We start from the raw sequence: 7,343 nt of genomic DNA on the forward strand, positions 1-7,343 counted from the left end.
AAAAGAGAAGAGTAACCATATTGCTACACTCTAAGTGTAGCAATATGGTTACATTTAATGAAGGTACAGCATTTACCAACTCACGTGGTTGATGATTAAAACGGGCACATCTAAGTATGCAGGCATCCAGGGTAAAGCTCTCCACATAGACCGTTTTCTGCCATTGATGTCATCCCTTTCACGAGTGCTTCAAGCCTCGCTTTCAGATCGCTCTACTGCAGGGTAGTCTTCCCAGTCACGATTGCAGACTGACAGCGGTGAGAGCCGGCAGTGCGGAGGACGGTCTATGGATAGCTTTACCCTGGATGCCTGCATACTTAGATGTGCCTCTCTTAATCATCAACCATGCAAGTTGCTAAATGTTGAACCTTCATTAAATGTGCCTCTCTTCTCTTTTATGCTCTGTAGCTCCTGCTAGATTTTCTAATCCCCTTGTGGAGGCTGCCATTTGTGGATGGACATGTTATGGTTACACAACCTATCACATTGCTATAATCTATTTATATGGACTATAAACTGAAGGACTTATGAATAAATGGTTGTGGAACGAATCATCTGAGTTTTCATTATTTCTTATGGGGAAATATATATATATTGGGGACCAGTAAAGCATTGCACCCACGGTCAGCAGATACATGTATGGTGCACAGAAAGTGCAGCAGGATATGACCCCCTTGGACTTTTAGTCAGAAAAAAAATGGAGTAAAAGCGTAACTACGTTTTAAAAGGCAACAGTTTCACTTTTCTTAGTACCAAAATGTAAATATTGGGGCAAGATAAACCCGAAAACGGTAGACATTACCAATGGTCAGCAGATGGTGGGTGTAATGCCATGGCCCTGCATATTTGGCCCTGCATATTTGTTTCCCCTTACCTTTGATACAAGCAAGCAGTTACACTTGAGACAGGAAGCTCAATGAACTACCCACAGCACTCAACAGCGCAATGGTAGTTAATTGAGAACTACAAGCTGATAGACGCAAAGGCTGTTGGACCTTATAGTTTTCCAATTCGCAGAACACTGAATGAATGATGCGGCCGGAGCCCATGATATTGTGAATGAATGATGCAGCCGGAGCCCCACATGGGCTTCTTCTTTTCTTCTTCTTTCTTTCTTTTTCTTCCAGTATTTTTTTTTAAGCCGTATCTGAGCGTTTTATTTTTTTTACCCCAAAACTTTATAATTCTGATATGTGCCTGCTGTACCATGTACTTGTATGATAGTCTACTGTTCTTTGTATGCTCCCTTTTTGTGAAATCCCTGGTGTTTCTGCCAGTCCCTTTTGCTTTCCTATTAAAAACTGACAACCCTACGCAGGAGAGCACACCGTGGTCAGTTCTCTAGCTATTCTGGGAACTCTGTGCTCTCCTCCAATGATTAGACTTGTCCTGATATGCCCCTCACACAGCCATTCACTGAGAAGCTCGGTGTGCAGCTGAGAACAGAGGGAATGTGATCCCTTATTAAAAAAAAGGGTATTTATAATGTATTTTTATATCTATACAACATGTTTTATCTTTCATTTCTTTTTTAAACTGGGTTGTTTTACAAGGTGATTGTTAATCACTTTAAATGTATTGCTTTTACAAGGGATAAACAACATCCCTTGTAATAGCATAGGCTGTGACAGGTCCTCTCTGTGAAGAGACTCTAGATCTTTTCTCTGGCCTCCAATACGGGCGATCAGACACAGATCGATCCGATTGGCTACTTTACTGGCAGACCCAAAACCAGAAGTGAATCCTCATTGCTTCCGGTTTCTAACATCGCACAGTGGGAGGAACAACATTCGTTCCATGCTATTTCCATGCCACCCCCTATATGATTAATAGATTCATGCCTTGCAAAGTATTCATACCCCTTGAATTTTTCCACATTTTGTCCTGTTTCAACCAAAAACTTAAATGTCAAGAGGCCCATGGTAACTCTGGAGGACCTGCAGAGAAAGGTGGGAGAATCTGTCCACAGGACTACTATTAGTCATGCACTCCACAAATCTGGCCTTTATGGAAGAGTAGCAAGAAGAAAGCCATTGTTGAAAGAAAGCCATAAGAAGTCCAGTTTGCGAGAAGCCATGTGGGGGACACAACAAACATGTGGAAGAAGGTGATCTGATCTGGTACATGCACTGACTATGGCACGGACATCATCAACCTCTCCAATTATGACCTCTCAGTTGATGAAAAGGCAGTACTGGCCAAAGGGCTAAGCTTCTGTCCAAATTCTCATTTAGACATGTTTGAGGTCATTAAGGATCTTCACCTATTCGCCAGAAAATTGCTATTTAAGAGTTTTTACTCTAAACAAAAACATGATGTCCCCTGTTCAATGACAAAACAGCACAATGATGATCTGGAGCTACTTGTGTCCCTTTCGGAGGACTGTGACACCTTAGATCTTATTGATACAATACATTAGATCTTGAGAATCTGCTACAGGAACCTGACACCGTCGACATATTATGTAGACCTGTGGGTCCACTTAAGAACAAATCAGACAAATTCCCCTCGTGGCAGACTAATCCCAATTTGGCTGCATTTGTAGCCCTCACATCTGCGGAAATCAAAAAATTGCATAAACCTGTGCCTCCGGGAAACTTAACTTCCAATCAATGTAAAGCTCTTGATAAATTAATTTTTTTTAATATTTTGACTATTAAACCTTCGGACAAAGGAGGGAATATAGTCATCATGACAAATGATCAGTACAAAAATATGTGCCTTAAGATATTGTCCAATAAATATTGGTATTCACCCATCTCTAGGACGAGTATCTCAAAATTTGAGGTACAATTCTATGCTTTAATTGATGGTGCCTTTGCTCAGGGCGTGATTATCAGGACAATTGGGAATCTCTGCTAAGTATCCAAGGGTACGAACTTTCTATCGTCTTCCCATGGTCCACAAGAGTTTAGTGGACCCCCTGGTAGGCCAATCGTGTCAGGGAATGGCGCTCTTACCGAAAATGTGAGCATTTATATATACGTCTTACAGACAGATATCTCACCGCTCCAGGTGAGCCCCATGAGCAATCCAGGGTTGTTGAACCACCAAGGTGCTGGCAATGCTAATGATAGCAAATAAATGGACGAGAACTGGACAGCCGCACTCCAAAATCACTTAAAGTTGTCTTTTTATTTTTCAACTGCACAAACAGTCACTGCAAACCAACAAGATACAGTATGGCCGACGCGTTTCGCACTTACAGTCAGTGCTTAGTCATGGCCATGACTAAGCACTGACTGTAAGTGCGAAACGTGTCGGCCATACTGTATCTTGTTGGTTTGCAGTGACTGTTTGTGCAGTTGAAAAATAAAAAGACAACTTTTTTAAGTGATTTTGGAGTGCGGTTGTCCAGTTCTCGTCCATTTATTTGCTATATATACGTCTTCTTTGTTGCCTTCCTACATTGACACCATTCACCTATTACAGAAACTAGAGGCTTTACATGTGTCCGAACACGCCCTACTGGTGGCAATCGATGTCGAAGCCCTTTATAGCTCTATCCCCCATCATTTTGGGGTCGCAGCTATCAGACATGTGATTGCCCCCATTTTTCGGGCAGATCACAAATTGGGCGAATTCATCATCATTGCCCTTGAGTTTGTGCTGGATCATGGTATCTTTTCTTTTGATGGCTACCACTTCCTCCAGGTGCAGGGGGTTGCGATGGGGACCTTGTGTGCCCCATCGTATGCCAACCTGTACCTGGGGGAGTGGAAGAAGTCTTTCCTGTCCAGTGAAGAGGCCAAACCTTGGTTTCATCATGTGGTGGCCTGGTTCCGCTACATTGATGATGTCCTAGTAATATGGGAAGGTTCGGCTGAGGATTTAGAGAAGTGTGTTTCCATCATGAATGTAAATTAATTCAATCTTAAATTCACTGTAGTTTCACTGTAGTGAAACCAAGATTGCGTTTTTAGACGTAACTTTGATCAAAAACAGTGATGTTAGCCTGTCGAGTGGACTGTACAGGAAACCCACCGCAGGGAACACGTGACCAGTGCACACCCTCAAGCCCTAATTTATTCAATCCCATACAGCCAGTATCTTCGTTTGAAGCGCAATTGCTCGAACCAAGATGCGTTCCTCTTGGAGGCTGGGGCCTTAAAAGATAGACTGCTACAAAGAGGCTACTCACACAAATGCCTAAAAAAAGTTTTCAGGCGAGCAGATGGACAGATAAGACAAAAATTATTATTTGGTACCAAGCAAAAGCAATGTGATGAAATAGATATGGTGAGAATCACAGCACAGCACAAAGTGGTACAAGGCATCATTAAAAAGTTTTGGCACCTCTTATCTATTGATCTGACACTGGGTCCTTTTGTGACCAAGGAACCCGCGATCACCTATCGGCGGGTGTCCTCACCGAAGGACCAGTTTGTCAAAAGTGAATTCAAAGGAGTATTTAGAAAAGATTCATGTAAGAGACCAGGTACCTTTACCTGTGGCGGTTGTCCAATCTGCCAATACATGAATACCCGGCAAGATAACATCTTACCGAATGGTCGACCATACAGACCCCGCCATTTCTCAAAGTGCAAGACTGAAGGGGTAGTTTACCTTCTCGCATGTCAATGTGACAGATTCTACGTGGGTAAAACCAAGCTGCCATTTTATAAGCGAGCATCTAGGCATATAAGCTCCATGAAAATGGCCAATCCCGATTTCCCACTAGGGAGACATGTTGTACAACAACATGAAGGAAGATTTCCTAGCGTTCAATTCCTTATCCTCGATAGGATTCATCCTAGTTCCAGAGGAGGAGATTGGAACAAAGTACTGCTCCAGCGGGAGACCCGCTGGATTGCGGATCTTGGAGCCAACATATCTCTGGGCTTAAACGAACAAATTAGCTTCAGACCATTCTTGGAGGGTTTTGCCTCGGGAGGGTGTGAAAAGGAGTAATTGGGCCATATTTATGATCTATTCTTTGTTCTGATGTCTGTCATGATTTTTTCTTCTTATTCTTTTTAATCTTCCTTTTGATTTTAATTATACCTGTTATGACCTATGTCGCATGTAATGTGTCATTAAGATATGCTATGTCCCTATGTGCCCTGAGTTGACTGTGACTGGCTGGCTTGTCATTGGCATGCATGATTGTGGGATTTGGCCCCTTTTTTTCTCCTACCCGGCGCATGTGGGCCGACCCCCAATTGTGGGGGCGGCCTACTGGTGGCCTGGAGGGCCGCCACCACTCCAGGTGGTGACCTGCCATATGGCCATACATGCGCTGGCAGGTAGGTATGGAGGGTTGATGGGGTACCTCCCTGTCCTGTTTCGGACATATTGTCATCTGGGGGATTTCACCAGTCATTCCCCCATGCCATGCCTGGGCCCATCTATGGTGCTATGTTTGATGCAACCACTGGGCACTATTCCTTTGTGCCCATATATACAGAGCCAGTGTTCCCCCTAGTTCCTATGCTGCTATCTGTGGGTTTCCCTTCAAGTAGGAGATTACCCATGGACTCAGCTAACCATTATATTTAATATAAAAAAAAACGACCAGCAGTGTACAATGTACCGTATCTGCTGTTATAAAATATTTACCCCCTAGTGTAATTATTTTCCCTGTCAGTTGTTTGATGTAGTTATTTCATATAAATATAACCATTAAATCTGGTGCTGTTCTGAGAGTGTCACCGCTGCCTATAGTGACCAGCCGTTACTGATGGTTTGGTGGAGCTGTACTCGTGTGTTAGAAATCACTTCACCTGCTTTTGCTGTGCGAGCGGACCAATGGGGTGTTCAAACGGGCTGCATCATGACGCTGCCCCGCCTCCTTTTGGAATATGCCGCCTCTATTATCCAGCGTTGGGCACACGCCTCCCTCTGTTGTCCGCGTCCATGGAGACTGGGGGGGTGCCGCGCGTTTCCATGCTGCGACGTGACGCGCCCAGCCCCGCCCCTCCCTATTTACTTCCTAGAAAAAGATCACCGCCGCTTAGCCTGTTTGTCTAGGGGTCACACGCGCGTCCCCCGCCGCGTCTCTAAGGACCCGATGCGCGTGCCTGGCACCCGCAATTGCCCGTGAACACGGCAGGACCGCGGATCTGTGTGTGTAAACGCACAGATCTACGTCCTGTCAGAGGAGAGGAGACCGATGTGTGTTCCCAGTACAGAGGAACACAGATCGGTCTCCTCCCCTTGTGAGTACTCTCCCCCTACAGTTAGAATCACTCCCTAGGATACACAGTTAACCCCTTCCTCGCCCCCTAGTGTTAACCCCTTCCCTGACAGTCACATTTATACAGTAATGAATGCATTTTTATAGCACGGATCACTGTATAAATGTGAATGGTCCCAAAATAGTGTCAAAAGTGTCCGCCGCAATATTGCAGTCACGATAAAAATCGCAGATCACCGCCTTTACTAGTAAAAAAATAAAAAAAAAAAAAAAATGCAATTTTTTTTTTTTTACCAAAAATATGTAGAAGAATATGATCGGCCTTAACTGTGGGAATTTTTTTTTTTTAATATATATTTTTGGGGGATATTTATTATAGCAAAAAGTAAAAAATATTGTTTTTTTTTTTTTCAAAATTGTCACTCTTTTTTGATTTATAGTGCAAAAAATAAAAACCGCAGAGGTGATCAAATACCACCAAAATTATCAAAATTTCATATGAGTACAGTATTGCATGACCGCGCAATTGTCATTCAAAGTGTAACAGCGCTGAAAGCTGAAAATTGGTCTGGGCAGGAAGGGGGTGAAAATGCCCTGTGTAATAATAATAATAATAATAAAAAAAAGATTAGTTAACCACTTGCTTACAAGGCACTTTCACCCTCTTACTGCCCAGGCCAATTGTCAGCTTTTAGCGCTCTCTCACTTTGAATGACAATTGCGCAGTCATGCAATGCTGTACACAAACTTTGTTTTTATAATTCTTTTGGAGAATGATAGAGCTTTCTTTTGGTGGTATTTAAAGCGGAGTTCTGCCTGGGTAATATAAGGACACTTACCTGTCCAGAGAGCCCGCAATGTTGGCACCCGAAGCCGACCCGTCCCTCGACTCTGGGTGCAGGCGCCGGCATCCTTATTTCACAGCTTGTTTCCTACTGCATATGTGCGAGTAGCGCTGCGCTTTCTGAATGGTCCCACTGTCTTCTGGGACCTGTGTGTCTCCCAATAGGCAGCGCGGGGGGATCTTTCCTAGGAAGTGGGAGCAGATACCTGGATTTGACAGTTATCCGCTCCCCGCTCAAAGGTGCCAAATGATGCACTGATGAGGTGGCACTAATAAGCAGCACTGATAAGTGACACTGACAAGCTTTGCTGATGGGCACTAAAAGGCAGCACTGATTGGCATCAAAGGTGGGCATTATCAGGC

This window comes from Rana temporaria, chromosome 3, assembly GCF_905171775.1.
Source record: "Rana temporaria chromosome 3, aRanTem1.1, whole genome shotgun sequence".
NCBI lineage: Eukaryota > Metazoa > Chordata > Amphibia > Anura > Ranidae > Rana > Rana temporaria.